The following is a 21379-nucleotide window of genomic DNA, read 5'->3' as shown; positions in this document are numbered from 1 at the left end:
TTTTAACTGAGATTGAAAGATTTCTTCCCAGTTTGGGGAATTATCAAATCTAAGTATAAGAACGCATAAACTAAGTAGGCTACTGCTTGTAAATTTATGAAAACTGGAGTGAATACAGATGATATACAAACCAACTGTGCAAGATGAGCTTCCCCTGGCAGGACGGCACATAACCTTTCAGGATGGAAAATTCCAAGATTGTAACTCTGCTTACAGTGACATTAGTTGCAAGAGACATTCCCAAAAGGGACTGTAAGTTATGAAGTAACAACAGCTCTCCAGTGAACTGTTTAACTCCTCCATATTCAGAATGCCCAGTTTAAAAAATAACAAATCAAAATGACCTTTTCAGCACTCAACCAACACTGCAAACAGTAACATATCCCAGTTCGAAATCTGGAAGGGAAAAATTATGTCTGTGGCATATGTGCTGATCTGAGCAACAGAGTCTGGTTTTTTATTTTTTTAATCACCCCTGTCAAAAATATAAAATCTTCTGATAATAAGTTACGCAGCTTTCTGTGCTTCAGGAGCAATTCACCAACACGAAAGCTCCAGATTTTACAACAGTTATCGGCACTGTCAGCTAGCTGCTGAGTTGCTGAGATTGGTTTGAGAAGAAATCATGTTGCTTTTGAAAGTCATCTGCATAATTGCAGCGCTTTCTAATCCGCACTGAAGACCCATAAGTACACCAGGAGAAATTGAGGTCTCTGATCCCCGGTCTGGTAACTAGATGCACACACCTCCCATTTGAATCTTTTGGAAGAACAGCCCTTAAGCATCACTGTGGGAAAGAAAGGAAAGCAGGCCTCCCAGCATGCACTGCTCTCTCTAGCCTGCCACTTGCCAGTGATTCTGAAATCACTGGATATAGCTAGAACTTTCTTTCCCCGCCCCCAAACTTGGGTACTTACAAAGTGGCTAATGAAGAAACAACAAGTAATCTCCCGACCACTGTAGTAGTCAGATAAGAATGAAAACTGATAGATGTATGTACACTTTCATTCTTGAGCTGGGTAAGAAAAGTAATTTCCATCCCACCAAGCTCTAAAGGGCTGCCTCTCACCCCGTCGGGAGAGGTGTAAAGTGTGCTTTGTGCAGACTGGCCTGGCCTTTGATGGATTTATTGACAAGACCTTCTGGCTAGAGTAAGTGCAGGGATACACCATTTGTTAAGAAAGAGAAAAATGTATACTGCCAGGTTTGGAATTCTCACTGTTACCAAAGAATTATGACCTAGAAGCAGAGAACCATGAAATCCGCTGGTTTCACTTGTGTAACAGCATATAACGTTGTACCTGGGCCTGCATTGCCGGCTAAAGCAGGACCTCATAAAACACAGGTTTGACTTAGAAGATCGTGGCTGCGATGTAGTATCAGTATGGGGAGGAAAGGATTAAAGGCATTTCCCAAGCCTAAAGGAAAACAAAGTTTCAAAAGTAAGGTGATTTAGCTGGCAGTATCTGTCTGAAGTTGCTGGAAATGCAGAGTTCTTTAACTTTGACAGACTATGCTCGACGCACAGGGCATATTTTAGTCACTTTTGTTGTCTGTCATGTGCTAAAAGGACAGGGCTTACAGGTAGCACTGTTTAGTCTCATTTGGGAGAGCGGGGGAAGGTAAAATGATAGAAAACTGACTTTAACTTTGCACTAATCTCTAGATCACAGTGGTGCCACGATGCTGTCTTTATAGTATTTTACAATTTCAATAAAGCTGACATTACTGCATAGCAATAACAGAAAGAACAATGAACCACTGTCTGTCTGCATGTGGCATGCTACATAAAAAGGCCGTACTGGAAGCCTAATTGCTTCTCAGCCTGAGTATTTCAATTTCTAGCCCCCAATGGAACACAAGTTACTCTCAAGGTTTAGTGTATCTGGGATTTAACTGGAGTCAGGAAAACCTTGTTCAGATCCTGAATTTAAGCTCTGATCATCCTTGTTAGGAACTGGTTTAGATTAAGCTGCTTAACTTCTTAAGAGTCTCAGTTTCCTCATCTACAAATCAGGACAGGAAAATTTTAAGTTAGGGGCTGTGGTGACAAGTAAATGATAAGAGACAGTGAGAATTACATGAACTAACAATAAAGTGTGTTTCACAATGCCAAGCCTATAGTAAGTGCCCAATAAATGTTAATTTCCTTCCAGTGTGTTTTTCACTTTCAATTGTGGCAAAGGAACTTGTGGAGGAGACAGGGCCAGGTAGTGTGAGAAGCTGACACTGCATTTCTTGTTGGTGAGGGAGGAGGGGCAGATTTAGCTGCAGATTCAGTCTTGTAAACAGGCTCCGTGTAGCGCCTGCTGAAGTCGCTCATTGCAGGGAAGGCGTAATGAAGTGCCCGGCAGGTGTGAGATTTGTTCAGAGCATCAGCCATCTATCCCAACCCCTTGCAGCTCCCATGGCAAAGCTGCCTGCTTGCTGGTGACTCCCAAAAGGTCCACCCTCTAAACCAAAAAGCAATGCATGAGCTGTTTCATCGCCCTTGGCCATTTATATCCATTTTCTATACAAAAAAGCAACACTACTAGCTCCTAAAGAAACAAGAGGAAGGGAAATCAGAGACAGGAGGAAATGGCCAGATGGAAAAACAGCTAAGGTACCCAGTTATAACAAACCTCTCTTTCCTGCCAAGACACTAAAACACAGAATCCCAGCCAGCTTTGCGGGTTAACTCTCTTAGCCAATTGGCTACATATAGGACAGAAATTGAGGTCCAACAGCGGAAAAATAAAAGCTTTTCCCACCAAATGGGAGTGGTTGGAAATGCATATGAAGAAAACTGCCTGCCGTTGTGGGTTTCCAGATTTATCCTCTCCATGTGGCACGAGTCGAATGGACTCAGCTCCATGCAAGGGGGCCATTTTTGTAGCTACTGATGCCGCCAGTTCCACCTGCAAACTGAAACTCCAGGCTGTACGTCTGGTTCCTCATCTCTCCGCACGCAATAACTGAAACACCATGTTTCGTGCTCACACAGCGTTTCTGAGTGATCTACCTCATATCTTCCCAAACAATTCAACGAAGGATGAAAGCAGATGAGACATTTGAAAGGAAGGATGGTTGGACATCTTAGGGCATGGGGATAGGGTGTGTTGATGGAGACGGTCTCTTTTTAGTGGAGTTGTCATTGGTTAAAAACATAGGTGCTATCCTAACTTTAACGTTTGTCAGAGATACATCCTAATTGGCTGTGTGTGACATCTTTCAGGGTCATAATTACCACTGCCTCCTGGAGACTCTATGGGTGGCTGTCATGCTAGGATGTAGGTGGCCACTAGACAGGTCACCTGCCTGTAGTTACCTGATTAGCCTGAATGCCCCACCAAAGCCAAAAAGTCTGTGAGTGAAATGGTTAAGGTTAAGGTCAGAATATTTGACCCCTGAACAACACGGGTTTGAACTGCATGGGTCCACTTACTTATATGTGAATTCTTTTTCAATATGTATTTTCTGTTCCTTACGATTTTCTTGATAACATTTTCTTTTCTCTAGCTTACTTTATTGTAAAAATACAGTATACAATACAGATAACATACAAAGTATGTGTTAATTGACTGTTTATTGGTAAGGCTTCTGGTCAACAATAGGCCGTTATTCGTTATGTTTTGGGGGAGTCAAAAGTTATATACAGTTTTTCAACTACACAGGGAGTCACGACCTCTTAGCTTATCCCCCCTGCATTGTTTGAGATCAACTGTAGGTAACATGACCACGTCTAAGCCACAGGTCTGGGAGTCAGCAGTCAAGGCAGGAGGCAGAGGGGCCTCGACAGGCCAGGCTGGAGTCCAGACACAGGCCACTTTATTCCTTTCTTTGAATGCCCTTCCCTCCTTTCTAAAACTAACCGCCAAATGCTTATTCAGCAAAGCCCAGCTCAAATTCTGCTCGTCCATGTGCTCTCTACCAAGCAATTGTCTGCTCTCTTGGACATACCTTTACAGGTGTTATTTACAATACTCTGTTTATAAAACTCCATCTTTGTTTTACAAGTAATATAAATACATACACACACATACATGTATATTATCAAGAGTGTTATAATTATATATCTCTTTCTTTCACTAGACTATAATTTTCTGAAAGCAAGATCCATGTCCCATATATTGAGTACTGTACCAGACACTGAAGATTCACAAGTAAACATCTCTTTGAACTTTAATAAATGAAGGTGTAGATTCATAAGCAGTTGGTTTGTGAGCAAGTAGAAAGAAAGTGATTAGGCAGGTCTAGATTGGGTAAACTGAGGTAAAGTATAGCCAAACAAATCTCCCTTACTTTGTGACATGGTTACCAGGCAATTAAATCAGTAGAATTTCATATGTGACCTTGATTTTGGCAAGGCAACACATAAATTTTTTATCCTTGTGGAAATGATGGCCAATTATGAGCTACCAAATAATGTTTTTTAATAGACAAACCTCAACACTAAATGGAGTAGCATGCTGCAGAACTCTATCTTTATTTATGCAGTTTAACATTTTTATCAAGTTCTTAAATGAAAATAAGAAGATTTCCTATGAAACCTAACGTGGGGACAAAGCCAGGAAAGACAACTACTATGTTTCATTACAGAATCAAGGTCTGAAGAAAGAGTTGGCAGATTATAGAATCAAGCTGAAACCAACTAATGTAAACATAAAGTTATGCATTTTGTTTCCAATTATCAAGGGTACAGGCATGGAATAAGCAAGACCTTTTTAGACAGAAATTAGTTTGTATAAATTTTGTAGTAATTAAAAATGTCATATGGATACACAGATATAGATGATATAGGTATGTAGCTATAAACAGATATAGATGGATATAGATATAGATATGGATATATATGGATGGATAGATAGATAGATAGATAGATAGATAGATAGATAGATAGATAGATAGATATAGTGTTGCTAGTTAAAGAAGATAATACACTACTAAGCCTCATCTTTGGATGACATCTGAATCAAGCCAAATTCCTCTTACGAATCTGCTCGCCTTTGCAATTTAACATTCACTTTTAATTAGAAGGCCTACAGAACCATACATCCAGGATGGTAAGAGGTCTAAAAACTCTGTCTTAGTTATAATATTTGAGAGACCTACACTGGTTTGCTCAGAGAAACAAAAACTTTGGTGGAGAAAAAGGGAAACTGAGAGCTAAACTTGAACTGATAACTTTTCAAATAGTTGGAGAGGAGAAAGTTGCTTTAGAAGATGACTTCACAAAAGCTACACAGAGACCCACTGCAAGTCAAGTTTTGAAATGCCCAGCAAGGGGGAATGGGCTGCCAACAGAATTATTCAAGTAGAGGATGGGTGAGCAACCACCAATGGGAATGTGTCACAAAGGGATTTCTGCACTTGGAGATCAGGATCCTTGAAGGAAAGGACCTTGAAGCCCCTTTCAATTCTATGTCCTTCATGGGAACTGACGGTGGAGGGACCAAGCAGCAGGAGACAGACATTTCAAATCACTCAGCTGCACTGCAGAAGTTGACACATCACATGCTGCATCAACTCAGACGTGAAATCACCTACATGGGAAGAGGTTTGCCCTTACAAAGCCACACATGTGGTTGAGCAGCTTTTATGGCTCATGATGACTAGCCTGAGTGTGTATCCTACTGTTGACACCTTTATGGAAGTAGGTATATAGAAAATGAGGCAGAAAAAAGCAAAAAGGGCAAAGAAGAGTGAAAAATGGGCCTGTGAGCTGTAAAACAGGGAGCTTGGGGTGAAGGCATACAGGATGGAGAGCGGTAATCCCAGGGCTGTGGGTTCTTACACAGCCCAGGGCTGTGGGCTCTTACTGCAGATCCTGGGAAACAAACCACAGAGCACATTTCAGCGTAGAGTCCAGCACAAGCACTTCTTCTTCACCCCCAGTGGCTCCAAAGTTCTTATTGCTCTGAATAGGACAGCACTGAAAACATATTTTTTCTTATTCAAAACCTTTCCCTACGATCCGTGTGCTACTGCAAACGTGGCTTTTCTTGAGTCCCCCTTTCCCTATTCCACTGCTCCCCCCACCCCAGACACAACAACAACAACAAAAATAGGCTGGGGATACAGCACACACAAAAAAAAGTCACACTAAAAAAATGTCTTCACATAAGGAATGAGTAAAACAGAATTCCTATCCTTGAGTTATAAAAACTCAAAGATAAGGAAAATTTTATAGACCCAGAAAGTGACGAAATGAAGAGAAAGACATCGAGTCTACCCCAAAGGTGCTAAACTATTTTATTTGTTTTTTTGGTTGTGAAAAAGAAAATAAATCATTAAAATAACTGTTGCAATGCCTCAAGGATAAGGGCATCGAGTAGGACTTGGCTATAAATGTTGCAGAGAGTAATAAAAGAGTTGGTTTTGTTTCCTTAGCATTTGTCTGGGCTGAGTCTTCCTATTTCAACACAGGAATCATGGGCGATGGTAGTCAACCTGCCACAGGACACACATTATTGCCTTTCCATGCAGACCTGGCCGAGAATCCCCGAGTGGCTCTCCCGCCTACACCCAGCTTCCATCTAACACAACCATACAGGACATGCCATCATACTGCCAGGGCTTCAGGATCACAATTTGTTTTACTTTCATGGCTATTAGTTATTTCATACATAGCTGCTTATAAAATAGATTCCGTGTGTGTGTGTGTGTGTGTGTGTGTGTGTGTGTGTTGTTGTTGTTGTCGTTGTTCTTATTTGTCTTGGTCCTTGGAATTCAAGATGAAGAAAGTACGGTTCCTACCCTAAGGAGCTCAGTCTACAGTCTAAAGGGTCCTGGATTAATTCTGATGTTGTTTAATAATGTATTTCAAGTGCCTGAAGATAGAGAAAGGTGACAGAGTAGCTGTTATGAAAGCAACTGTTGATTTTATTAAAACCCAGGAAGGATTAGCTGAGAATTTGTAAAAGAGGTAGGATTTTCGACTAACCCACAAACTGGCATCCAGCATTTTGCTTTGAATATTTCCTTTTTATTTTCTACATGTCAAGCTTTCACACGAACACGTGATGGCTCAACTAAATCTCAAAAGACAGTTCCTACTCAAACCTAAGTTTCTCTAGATCTGTAATGAACAAAAATATTAAGAACTTGGAGATAAATTAAACTTTGGAATGAACTGGAACTGCAAACGCATACAATCAATATTGATCTCTACAACTGATCTTCACGTTTGATCCAGGACAATTCAGTCTCCTGTTTGTCATCCAAATCGCATATAATAGGACCCAAGAGCTATGCCAAGAACAGTGACATGCTAGGGGATAGGTAGTATTTGTACATGGAAGCAACCCCAGCTGCCTTTCCATAGTACCTGTGTATGATGGCACATATCTTCTTACACGTCAATGTGTCAAGACTCTCTCAGCAAAATCACAAGGATAGGGTCTTTAAGGGGCTTTACTAAGACACCCCCCCCATACACACACACTGCCTCCCCATGGCTGGAAATCTGGACCTATGAAATATCTCTTCCCAGAATGAGCCATGGCTGTATGTCCAAGGCACGATTATGTAATTCATACAACTAAATAGGAACTTGGGCCCTAGATTCCATTCATTGCCTATTCAGTTGAAACCAGTATGAGCCAGCCTGGATGACTCAGGGGGAATGGTAATGATGGGATGAATAATTGTTCTCTTGAAGTCACTAGTTAGTATAAAAGCAGTTGTTCATTACTTGACGGGACAGGTTCCTCAGGCTGGCGGAGAACAAAACAAATAAATCAATGTCACTTTCTTCCCTACAATCTTAAAACTACGTATTTAAAATCTTCATTTCAGCTCACAATTCAAGGAAAGCTATCCACAGACCTATCATCCATCGGCCTCTGGTGATAACAGGAATCGACAAGATGTGGAAGAAATGGCTGAGAGGACATTTGTAACTTCAGTGGAGAGAAATCCTATACAGGAACACCACCTGGTTCTCTGCTCTTGGTCACTGCCTCAGTTATTTTAGGAGTTCTATGAAACGAATCAAATGTCTTATTCTAACAGGGTAAGCACACATGTTAACAAGTGAAAGTTAAAGACTCCATGGCAGTTAATTATAAAGACTTGAAAATGGAAAATCTTTCCCTTTCAGAGGCATAACCAATCTCAGGAGCAAATCTCTGAATGCATTAGGGATTCTCATTTCCCAATAAATCTGAATCTCTCACTATTTTCCATATTGCATTATTCTAATTTACCCTTTTGGGGGAGATATGTTAAAATACGGTTTCCTTGCAACTAGTCGACAAGTGCTGGAGAGATAAGGTAATACACAATATAGTGCATGCAGACAACAATACTGTATTATCATCATCAAACTTGCTAAGAGACTAGATCTTAATTATTCCCACCACAAAAAATAAATGATAATTATGTGATGTGATGAAGGGTCTAACTATCACTAAAATGACAATCATACTATTATAATATATAAATGTATTGAATCAACACATTGTACACCTTAAATTTATACAATGTTACATGTCAAATATATTTCAAAAAATTAAAAATATTGTTTAATTATAAATGCAGTGCTACTAAAAAATATAGAAAATAAATCAATTTAATAGATGGCAAGTAAACACCCTACATTATTGCCTCATATTAGAGTTCTGTTAGATGATAGCTAAATAGGTTTACACTATGTGTGATTTTGGCAACAACCTGACTGGATATATTGCCGAGGCTCCAAAATAAACTTAAGTGAAAAGGCTTGCCCACACACCTGATCAAAGTATACCTGAAGTTAAAACACAAAAGAGAAGCTAGACCCCCATGATCAGAGTGTATGCTGCAGGTGACATTATTGTTCAAACACATTTATTCACCACCTATCTGGCGGTGTCACATTGGGTGGTTAACAAATATTTAACATCCCAGAGTAACCACCTCTGCCCTTTTTTACCCTAGCATGGACCCACATTTAGAGAACAGGGGGGAAACACAGCTAATATGTAGACAGGGCTGAATGTTCACAGGTTAAATGTGGAAATCAATCGTGCTGAGAACAGAATCGTGCATGGGCTTGTCATGTTTAGACACAGAAGTTTGCATCTCTGTTCTAGAAAGACTTCCTGCAGATGAAATTGAGAGCCGCTTACGCTAAATGTGAAATGCTGTGCTTTGGTCGGATTGCTGAAAACAACCTTTCAAGAAAAAGCCACTGAAGATTGTAAGAAAGTTGCTGAGGTGCCCATTACTGGGGGTACGACGCTGATACGACGCCGATGGCTGCGTGTGCAGATGTGTAAATACGCATTCGAACTATCTAACACCGGTATGCCTTCTCCTCTGCCTCCCTTGCCAAGAGCCAGCCTAGAGCAGAGTTCTTTTTTTTTTTTTTTTTAACTCCCTGTCTGTGTTTACTGTTAAACAATCGTCTTCAGTGCTAGGAAAAAAGAAAACAAAGGAGGGACTTACACAAACTTTCAGGTATTGTCTTCCTACAACATTGGTCATAAAACCAACAAGAAAGGGGAACAATGTTCTACTTACCCAGCAACCATAGGGTGAGTCAAAACTGCATCAAATTCAAGGAAATTGCACATCTGAACCCTCCGCTCTGGGGAGAAGGTGAATAACCCTCCCCTTCGGGAGGCACACGAACTTTCCTGTGCACTCAGGGTCCTGGTGAGCCTGTTTTCTAAGCGTACAAAATCACCCTGCTCATGCTGTCCTGGGGCCCAGCTGCCTCTCAGCTCCCTTCCCTCCTCCATACAAGGACTCATGTCTTTCTTCTGGGTACCACTGCTCCCCAAAATGTGCAATGTTAGCCAAAGCTAAAGGCAAGCTAATGTGGATCAACCAACCTACGGAAAACCAAAGGTGCAGGCTTTGGCAGTCCTGGGTGACCAAGCAGGAGGGAGCTAAAGGAGTACTGGCCTTTGAGCAGACCCATCACAGGAAGCAATTCGGTTTATAGCCAGGCAAGAACAGCCCCAAGGCCTCAGAAACAAAGAAAGGAAGCTTCTTGCCTGTGCTCTGCTCTCTCATTGTGTGGGAAAGGAAGGCTGAGCTAGCTATTCAGTAAAGCACTGTTTGGAGAGTCTCTGCTGTAGAGACCTGCCTGTCAGGTTCTCATGTCTATGGTAGGGGATAAACTGTCCCAGCTGGTTTGAATAAAAAGAACAGGAAGCAAGCATCCAAAAGGAAAAAGTACTTAATGTAGGTAGGACAGGATTATAAATTCTTCAAAATTAGCTAAAGAGAAAGATTATAGAAGTAACATAGTTTCCACCAGTATGAAGAAAGCATCTCTAGGATTTCTTGCTTGACAACCAAGAAATCTGGCCTTCGGGGGAAGTTCCTGGTGTGGGAAGGTGTGAGATGATGGGAGGGGGTGGGGGGCAGCTAGCAGCACAGGTCTCCTGAACCCCATGTTCTGGCCTCTCTGGTGGGGCCTGTGCACGTCCACGTTGCCCAGTTTCCAGCTCTATTTTCTCCTTTGTGTTTCCTAGCTAGAGACCACATGCAGGTTCTCATGAATGCAGAAGTTGTGGCAAAAACTTCCCAGCAGCAGGGAAAGTCACTGAGTCGATGTAAGAGAAGGAGGACATCAGAAGGAGGCTGGTTGGCTAGTTGTGGAGTCAGGAGATCACAATGGGATTTGATGGTGAGAAGATGCTACGTGGCCAGAATGACTGCTCTTCAGTCTTACACTGATGGTTTCTCCCCCATTCTAGCATGAAATGCAAAGTTCTGGCTCCTACACAGGTCCTGCATCCCTCCAACTGAGGAAGGGTGCCAGGGACCACTCCATCCATGGCTGCGAGGGTGACCTTGTAAATGTCAGTGAAATTTATCACTTTTGTTAGATAAACCACCTGGTACCACCTGTAAATTGGACTGAATGTAGCTCCACAAACACTGTATAAAGGAGGCTGTCAGCCTTTCCTTCAACAAAAAGCTAAATAAACACAACATTCTTTCTTTGGCGCTGAGGCTTTCAGATCTCCTGAAGCCAAGAAGAAGACGCTATCTGAGAAGATAGGGAGGACACTATTACACACTCTCATTTTTCAAAAGCCTTCCCAGCAAAAGAGCAGAGCTATCCCGTGCCAACGACCACGGACACCACCATCCCCGGACACCCCCAATACGTATGCATCCAGGAGAATTACTCTCGGTTACATGGGATCACAAGTGTCCTTATTATCTCTAATTAGGGTCTCCTACAATGTAACTGAACCCATTTTTGGCCACATGAGTGTCCCAGAAAGGCTTAGTATCCCTCTCCAAATAGCCAATCCCCCTGCCTCTAAAACAAAAACAAAAAAAACTGCATGGTTCAAGAGAGAACTCTGCTAAGAGTTAGGAAGATTCTGCTTCCATTAACTGGAGAGGCGTTTGGGGTTAATTTACAGACTGTGCAGTCAGTCGGCCTGGGTAGAATCCCAGTTGTGCCACTTAGTACCTTTATGACATTAGAGGAAGTTACTTAACCTCTCAGTGCTTCGGTTTTCTCACATATAAAATGGGGATAAAGTAGTACCTATTCATAAGATTGTGTAAAGACCAAATGTGTTATGATATGTAAAAGACTTAAGACAGTGCTGGAATATGGAAGAACAACATTAATATTTGCTGTTATTATTACTATCTTTATTACTATACTTTTGGGTATGTTACAGAACACCTCTGTTTTCCAGACTTCTCTTCTCTCAGATGGGCTGACAACACCATCCCTACTCCAAGATGGTTTAAAGGCAAAATAAAATAATTTTAAAGTAAAGTAATCTTAGATTGAATTCATATCAAAGAGCCTATTATCAATGGCCATGAATTCTCTGCAACTATTCCATTAACAAGTGGACTCTATTTCCAGCCCCTCTCCCCTGTGGGCTGGCCCTATGACTTTGTTGACCAATAGAATGTGCAGCTTGCACTCTGGTACTCTTGTTGGACAGCTCTGTCATGTGAAGGAGGCTGAGCTAGCCTATTGGAGGATGAGACCACAGGACAGAGATGAGTATCCCAGCTGAGGTCCCTTATATCGACCACCTCCCAGGTACCAGCTGAGTGCAACAGTATGAATGACCCCAGGTAAGACTAGAAGAGTCTAGCCCAATTGCTGATCCACAGACTCATGAGCAAATAAAATGGTTGTTGTTTTAAGCCACTAAGTTTGGGGGGGGTGTATTATTATACAATAGATAACTGATATAGACCCCTAAACAAATAAGGCTTTATTATCAATAGCATTTCAAACACACACACACACATGAAATCAGGCCTCTTGTCTCTTTGCCAGCAGGTTTACGAACTACTTCATGGTGCTTTTACACTCTCATCTCACCCACCTAGTGGCCACCTAGTGAAGCCAACCAGTCAGCATATTAACTTGGGAAAAGTTAAAGCTGATTAGTGATCAAATCTGGGGAGACGGAGGCAAGCTTCTTCAACCAAGATAGGTGCCAAATTAGGTCTTGCAGAGAAGGGTGATACGGAAACACAGGATTTTTTATCTGTGATAAACTATGGGGCCAGAAATGGCAAGATATGGTCTCCTGGGAAGTAGCTCTATGTCATGGTCTTGGATGAATTAACACATAAGGAAGTGGGTAGATTCCTTCAAGGCATAAGAAAACCCATTCAAGGTCAGCATCACCAGGTAAGAATCAGGGAGAGACAGTCAGAACCAACCATATAATCCCTATGACCCAGAAATGTTACTTCAAGAATGCAGGAAGCCCCAAATGCCTTCATTTTTTCTGCTGGTCAAAAATGAGAATGATGACATTGTAAATTTTGATTTTACTGCGACCTAAGCAAAAACCCCACAATACGGGGGGGATATATGAAGTTCCATAGATCAGTGTTCTTTCATCTGCCACTTGTGGGAAGAATTGATAATCATATTAGTAGGAAAATCACTCTGACACATGTTATGACACATTTTAGAGGTTTAATTCCCTGTCTATTATAAACAAAGCCACCACATCTAAATGAAACAATCTTATTAATTGGATATGTTGGATCAGCCATACTGCTAAAGGTTCTTAGGCAAAGACCAGTAACATCTGTCATGCATATATATTTGTTTGCTCATCACATATTTGTTGAGAAGGTACTTTGTACTGTCTATTCTGTGGGTATGTAGGCATGGGAGAAAGATGGTGGGGGGCCAGAGTGGGGATAGCAAGAATTATATAAAAGTAGCTAAGACATTTCACTTTCAAGATTTTATAGATTTGGTCATCTTGAGAAACAAAATTCCTTGCTTGAAGCTACCCATAGTAACACAGCTGAGCCCCACCAAACCTTGCATCAATTGGAATTGATCAGGTTATAAATCAAGAGAGTTCAGAAAACTCCTGATTTCATGGAATTACAGAACTTACTAGATATAAGTTGTCCATAGATGAAGATGCTAAAATAATTTACCCAGGGACTTGCAGCTAGTTTCAGTGCAGAGCCAAATCTGGGTCTCCTGAGCTCCAAGCCAGCAGGACTCCTGCCAAACTCCACAGAGACACCATTCAAGAAACAAGGTGCTTACAATGTCTAACTGTCAACAGACAGAAATTGGCTATTCCATATGATGTGCGGAACTCTGCCCTTGTCACATGGGAGCAACTGAAGGATACAACTTGGGAAATAAACTTAAGTGCCTTCTAACCAAATACAGCAGCCATAAAAATAGACTTATGAACACAAAGGCACAGGAAAATACTTGTTAAATTTAAAATTCAAAACTTAAATATGTAGCAACTATGTGAACAAATTATACACAAGGGGAAAGGCAAAAGCAAAACACACTAATGGGTTCATGACAATAGAGTTGGCAACTTTTAAAACTGGGTGATTTTCAGTCTTTATTATTTTTCTATGTTCTCTATAAGTCCAATATTGTTTCACAATCTTTAACTACTTATATATTTTTAAATGTTTTGACTACATCAGTGGAGAAAATACAAAATGTCACTGGTAGGGAAGATGGTGGAACAGCTGAGGTCTAAGCTGTGCTTGCCTCCTCTCATGACCACATCAAAATTACAACTAAACTACTGAACAACGATCACTGACAATCACCTGAAGTCTTGCTGAATCAAAGTCCTACAACTAAGAACACACAAAAGAAGCCACCTCAAGATGGGTAGGAGGGGCAGAGATGCCAAACAAGCTGGTCCCACACCTGCGTGTGACCATTAACAATTGAGAGGGATATCTTGGCTGCAGAGGTGCCCCCATGAGGAGTGAGGGGTCCAAGCCCCACACCAGGCTCCCCAGCCCAGGGTTCCAGTGCCAAGAAGAGAAGTCCTCACCACTTCTGACTGAAAAATCAGCACAGATTATGGCTATGTGAGTAGTATGGCAACTAGAGTTCCTGACATTTCTCTTAAACAGCCCATGCACAGACTTACTCACTGATGGACTCACTCGCTTTGAACTCAAGTGCTGGGGCAGCAGCTCAAAAGGCATCAGGGACATATGGGGAGGAACTGAGTTGTCTGGCTTCCAGCTGAGGGCTCAAGGGACAGCTTTCTCCCAGACAGAAATACTTGCAGAATCCATTGTTTCTTTGTTGAGCTCTCCCCACTCCCGGCATTCAGACTTAGATGAGCACCATATCCAAATTTCCAACAATCTAGCCGACACCGTTGGCCATGCCCTGGTGATTCCCTGGGACCCTGCCCCACCCAAATTTTAGGCCCACCCAAGCCAATTCCAGTGGCTTTTATGAACAAAAGGCCTGTCTTGGCTCATGCTAAAGACCTAAAGACTTTGCTAAAATCTCTCAAAGGTTCACAAAACCCAAACGAGCAGCATCTGGCTTAAGCATGTCCTGTACCTTTTGCAGAGCAGCCCCAAGCCTGGCACTAGCAGCATTGGCCTCAGTTCATGGCTTGGCCTGCCAAGGCACTTCCAAGCCAAGCTTAGGTTGTGGAGATCTGCAGATTACTTCATGGCTCATGCCAGGTGGCCCCAAGCAAGGCACATGTAGGCTGTGGTTGAATGTGGCCTGTGACAGAGCCCCTCCCAGGAGGCTCTGGGGCTGGCATGCCTGACGGCCTGCTCCACACCAAGCCAGAGCATCACTGGGCCATCTCCCAGGATGACACACACAAAAGGCTGCTGGGCAGGCACAAGAGTCCTGCTAAAGTGAATCCTGCTCTGTAGGGTCAACCCCTGCACAGCAGCAACTCCACTCTAATCACAGCCAGTCCTCACAACCAATCAGCCCCAGGATCAATCCCTCCCATTGATATGCAAACAGCAACCAAGACTCAACTATAACAGGAGGGCACACACAACCCACACAAGGGACATATATAGAGCACCCGGCTCAGGTGACAAGGGAAACTGTACCACTGGGTCCCACAGGACACCTACTACATAAGGCCATTCTACTAATACCAGGAGAATAGGAGCCCTACCTAATACAAAGAAACAAACACAGAGAGACAGACAAAATGGGGAGATGAAGAAACATGTCGCAAATGAAAGAACAGAACAAAGTTTCAGAAAAAGAACTAAACTAAATGGAGATAAGTAATCTACCAGATGCAGAGTTCAAAACACTGGCTGTAAAGATGATCAGTGATCCCACTGAGAACTTCAACAAAGAGACAGAAAACATAAAAATGGAAATAGAAAACATAAAAAAAAAAAAAAAAGAAACCCAGTCAGAAATGAAGACTACAATAACTGAAATGAAGAATACATTAGAGGGAATCAACAGTAGATTAGGTAAAACAGAGGATCAAACCAGCAATTTAAAAGATAAGGTAGTAGAAAAACACCCAATCAGACATACTCCGGTCAGCACAGTACCTTCCAGGTCCATTTATGCTGCCACAAATGGCAAGAACCCATTCCCTTCCCTGACCAAGCAATATTTCATTGTATATATGTATCACCTCCACTTTATCCATTCATCCATTGACGGACACCCAGGCTGCCACCACATCTTGGCCATTGTAAACAATCGGAACAGAAAAAAGAAAAAAGCATGCAAAAAAATGAGGACAGTTTAAGGGCCTGTGGAACAACATCAAGTGTACCACTGTAGTTCGCATCACAGAGGTACCAGAAGGAGGAAAGAGAGCAAGGAATTGAAAACCTGTTTGAAGAAATAATGACAGGAAACTTCCCTAACCTGGCAAAGGAAACAGACATACATGCCCAAGAGCAGAGAGTCCTAAACAAGATGAACCAAAAGAGGCCCACACAAAGATACATCATTAATTAAAATGCCAAAGGTTAAGGACAAGGAGAGAATCTTAAAAGCAGCAAGAGAAAAGCGGTTAGTTACCAACAAGGGAGGTCCCATAAGACTGTCAGCTGATTTCTCAACAGAAACTTTGCAGGCCAGAGGAATTTGCAGGAAATATTCAAAGTGATGAAAAGCAAGCACCTATAACCAAGATTACTCTGCCCAGCAAGGCTATCATTTAAAATTGAAAGACAGATAAAGAGCTTCCCAGACATAAGAAAAGCTGAAGGAGTTCATCACCACCAACCGGTATTATAAGAAATGTTAGAGGGACTTCTTTAAGATGAAAAAAAAAATCAAAAGTATGAATAAAATGGCAATAACTACACATCTTTCAACGATTCATTTAAATGTAAATGTATTAAATACTCCAATCAAACAACAGGGTGGCTGAATGGATAAGAAAATAAGACCCTTACATATGCTGCCCACCAGAGACTCACTTCAGATTGAAAGACACACACAGACTGAAAGTAAAGGGATGGTAAAAATATTTCATGAACACAGAAAGAAAAAGAAAATCTGGAGTGGCAATACTTATACCATACAAAATAGACTTTGAAACAAAGGCTACAACAAGAGACAAAGAAGGACCCAGTAATCCCACTTCAGGGTATTTATCTGAAGAAACTAAAAACACTACTTTGAGGAAACGTGTGCATCCATATGTTCATTGCATCATTGTTTACAATGGCCAAGATGTGGCGGCAGCCTGGGTGTCCGTCAATGGATGAATGGATAAAGTGGAGGTGATACATATGTACAATGGAATATTGCTTGGTCAGGGAAGGGAATGAGTTCTTGCCATCTGTGGGTGGCATGGATGGACATGGAGGGTACTGCGCTGACTGGAGTATGTCAGAAAGAGAAAGACAGATGCAATGTGATTTAGCTTATAGGTAGAATCTAAAGAACAACATAAAAAAACAAGCAAAGTGGAAACAGACTCACAGATACAGAGAACATTTTGATGGTTGACAGATGGAAGGGGAGTTGAAGAGCTGGGTGAAAATGGGAAGGGCTTAAGGTGTACAAATTGGTTGTTACACAGTAATCATGGGGATGTAGGGTACAGCATAAAGAATATAGTCAATAATATTGTAATAACTCTGTATGGTATCTTATAGGTACTAGACTTATCAGGGTGATAGATGGGAGAGGTCTGGGGGAAAGAGGAAAAGGTATAGGGATTAAGAAGTACAAACTGGTAGTTACAAAATAGTCATGGCGATGTAAAGCATAGAGATTATAGCCAATAATATGGTAATAATTATATATAGTGCCAAATGAGTTCTAGACTAGTCAGGGGAATCACTTCTTAAATTACATAAGTGTCTAACTGCTATGCTATATACCTGAAATTAATATAAAATAATATTAATGTCAAGTATAACAGAAAAAATTTTAAAGTTGGGAAAAGGGTGAAGGGGAATAACAGGTTAAAATTGCCAGTTATAAAACAAATATATCATTGTGATGTAATGTACAGCACAGGGAATATTGTCAATACATAATATTGTGATAGCATTGTACAGTGTCAGATGGTTGCTGGACTTATCATGGTGATCACTTCTTTAAGTATATAAATGTTGAATAACTACAGTGTACACCTTAAACTAATATAATATTGTATGTTAGCTATATTTTAACAAAGTCTTTTAAAAATGTCAATGATAGGTAGTTAGAGGGCAAAGGGCATGTGAGCAGGGACAAGTGTGAAAGTCAAGTGGAATGCCAGCCATAAATATCTGCATGTGGGATGAGGCTTCAGCATGCGGACCCCATTCTGTGCTGTTCAGTCAGTTACATTCCCCCTTCTGCCACCTTTTAGCCTGGCTGTCTAACTTTAGGCAATTTACCTAATCTCTTCCAACCCCAGTCTCCTCAAATGTAAATGGTGGATATTAATAGGACTTTCCTCATAAGGATGTTATGCAGATTAAGAGAGAATAATGCAAATAAAATGCTTAGTCTACTGTCCAGCAGAAAATTGGAGCCAATAATTGTTAGTTGTCCTGATGGTGGCAATAGAGATGGTTAATATTAGAGTTGTTATTTTTTACTATCATTGTGATCATTATTATTATTATCATTGATGATGATGATGTTCTTACCACTATGTTTAACACTGTAAGTAAAAATGCTTTAAGTTTCCTTGCTTTGGAAGATCACCTAATGCTCTCTATATGTCTTATTCCTGGACCATCACTCGTCTAAACTCCATATTCTTCGAGTTTATTAATAGCAGACTCTTAAGTTGAAGTAACAGCTCACACACTACCCAATATCTCCTGGGGGAACCAGTCACAATAGTATACAGATTCCTAGTTGTTTTCTTGGGCCTCATTCGGGTAGTACAACATCATCCTTTAAAAAGGGCAAGAAGTAAAGCATCTTAGTAGGTAGTCTATGGACTTCTACTTTGTATTTAAAACATATAATTAACATTAATAAACATGGGTGCTATCCTGTTTCCCCGAAAATAAGACCTAGCTGGACCATCAGCTCTAATGCATCTTTTGGAGCAAAAATTAATGTAAGACCCGGTGTTATATAGGACACGGTATTATATTATATTATATTATATTATATTATATTATATTATATTATATTAATTATATTATATTATATTATATTATATTATATTATATTATATTATATTATATTATATTATATTATATTATACCAGGTCTTATAGCAAGATAAGACCGGGTCTTATATCAATTTTTGCTCTAAAAGACACATTAGAGCTGATGGTCTAGCTAGGTCTTATTTTGGGGGAAACACGATAGTAATTCAATCTGCTCTTTAGACAAGAAACAGGAAGGTAAACATGGCCCTGGCCCCATCCCCTCACAATCTCAGACAACTTCCCTTAAAGGCTCCTGGCTCCTCCTACAGATTCAAGGTGGGAGGTCTGTTTGCAAGGCAGAGGGCCTCTTGGCTGGAAGCTGAGAGCCCACACCAGGGAGATTACTCAGCAGACCAGTCGCAGGTCCCCAAACCCTCAAAAAGACATTCTTTGGTCTTGGCAGCCTGACCTCAGAAAAACAAACCTCAGATTCAGTTTTTTCACTGGGAAAAGGGAGATAGGCCTAACAGCTGAACCTGAGTAGCCTGAGTATTAAGGCTGACACCTAAACCAAACGGGGAAAATGAAGTAAAAAGCAGTCATCAGTAGAACACAACTCTAAGTGGGCCCATTTCAATGCTGTCGCCTCTTTTCTGTTAGAGTTAACATTCTCATACCGTTTTGGATCAGGAAATATTTTCTAATCCTCACCATTTAAATGTCCTATAATTACGAATGCTCAATAGTCAGTGCATACACTCACTAAGTAGAGTTAGCAATATATTTAATATTTCACTTGACATGGGCACTTTTGAGCATTGCTCCTACTCTCCCCACATATTCCTACCCCCCTGACTGAGACGACTGCTCTGGAAGATTCTCTTTTAATTGACCAAATTAGTGTATTATGTGGGAAGCAGAGAAATCGATGATCCACTGACCATTCCGTGGGCAGTGGAAATGTAACTAAAGCCAAAGCCAGGCTTCCAAATGGCAGGACTGCACTGAGCAGCAAAGGGTTGGGATGGGATAGAAAACCTGGCACACCACCAAGGAGATGGACTACAGATAGACAGAGTCCCAAGAGGTTCAAGACTGCACGTGGATCCCTGACAACCTAATCCAGAGCTTCCAAATGAAAGCCAAGGGTTGTTCGTAATCATCTCGATTCTTACCTTAAGAGAAAGAGCGCAGCTGTCAGGCTCCTCTCTCCAGCAGTGAAGAGGTCTGCGCCCAAACGAAGGAACCACCAGCCTACCACAGGTAAAAAAAAAATAAAAAATAAAAATAAGGTAAGAGCTACTGTCTGATGATGAGTTACATTCCTGAACAACTGGAATGTTTTCTCATAAATGGCAGGTCTCCGACCAATGTTTGAAGACCTCTCAGAACAGAACAGCAGCAATATAAACAACTGAACAATATCAAATGCTTGATATCCTGGGAATCAAATCCCTGTTGAGGTTCCAGAAAGAGTGAGTTAACATTTTATTAACCTATGCCTGGGTCCCGTCTAATTGGGAATGGTAATAATTGGTGGAATCATACACCTCATCACATTCCTTCACAAAAATGGCTGTTTACCAAGAAAGGAGCTGGCAGAAATTTGTATTACACTGACATGTCTCAGGGTATGTTGGCAGGTCAGCATATTCACACATTCAACACATCCATACACAATGCAGGCTCTATGCTGTTTAACCAGCCCTGCTTTGGAAGACTGCCCTGCCAGCTGAGGAAATCATGACAACATGAGACTGAACCTAGATGAGGAGGTGGGAGGGAACTGGAAACGTTTTCTACATGCACTCAGATAAGCAAATAGAGAAGACAAATAACAATTCGGCCCAATTTTTAAAAATTCTAATATATATTTATATCCCTATCTGTGATAGTTAATTTTATGTGTTTAATCAACTTGGCTGGGCTATGGTACCCTGTTGTTTGGTCAAACATATGTAGATATTGCTGTAAAGACATTTTTTTAGATGCGATTAACTTTTTTTTTTAATTTATTGGGGTGACAATTGTTAGTAAAATTACATAGATTTCAGGTGTACAATTCTGTATTACATCATCTATAATCCCATTGTGTGTTCACCACCCAGAGTCAGTTCTCCTTCCATCACCATATATTTGATCCCCCTTACCCTCATCTCCCACCCCCCACCCCCCTTACCCTCTGGTAAGCACTAAACTATTGTCTGTATCTATGAGTTTCTGTTTCTCATTTGTTTGTCTTATTCTTTTGTTGTTTTTGGTTTATATACCACATATCAGTGAAATCACATGGTTCTCTGCTTTTTCTGTCGGACTTATTTTGCTCAGCATTATACTCAAGATCCATCCATGTTGTCACAAATGTTCCTATATCATCTTTTCTTACCGCTGAATAGTGTTCCATTGTGTATATATACCACAACTTCTTTATCCATGTATCTATCAGGCGATTAACATTTAAATTAGTAGACTTTGAGTAAAGCAAATTGTCCTCTGTAATGTGGGTGGGGCCTCATCCAAGTTGAGGACTTAAGAGAAAAGTCTGAGTTCCCTCCTGGGTCTCCAGCCTGCTGGCCTGCCCTACAGATTTCAAACCTGCG

The 21379-nt window shown here is 41.0% G+C and overlaps 1 protein-coding gene across 3 annotated transcripts in view; it reads right to left on the bottom strand.

Moving 5' to 3' along the window:
• LYPD6B (LY6/PLAUR domain containing 6B) overlaps positions 1–21379 on the bottom strand; it is a 162115-nt gene that overhangs the window by 37016 nt on the left and 103720 nt on the right. For 2 of the 3 annotated variants that reach the window (XM_074336034.2, XM_074336047.2), the window contains one exon: positions 19955–20033. The exons of the other annotated variant lie outside the window; for it this stretch is intronic. The gene's annotated coding sequence lies outside the window, so the exon portion shown is untranslated. The remainder of the gene's footprint in view (positions 1–19954; positions 20034–21379) is intronic. 3 annotated transcript variants of the gene reach the window in all.

The sequence above is a fragment of the Rhinolophus sinicus genome, chromosome 17, assembly GCF_057876585.1.
Source record: "Rhinolophus sinicus isolate RSI-liver-muscle chromosome 17, RSI-T2T, whole genome shotgun sequence".
NCBI classification, from domain to species: domain Eukaryota; kingdom Metazoa; phylum Chordata; class Mammalia; order Chiroptera; family Rhinolophidae; genus Rhinolophus; species Rhinolophus sinicus.
This window is presented reverse-complemented; position numbering and strand designations above follow the sequence as displayed.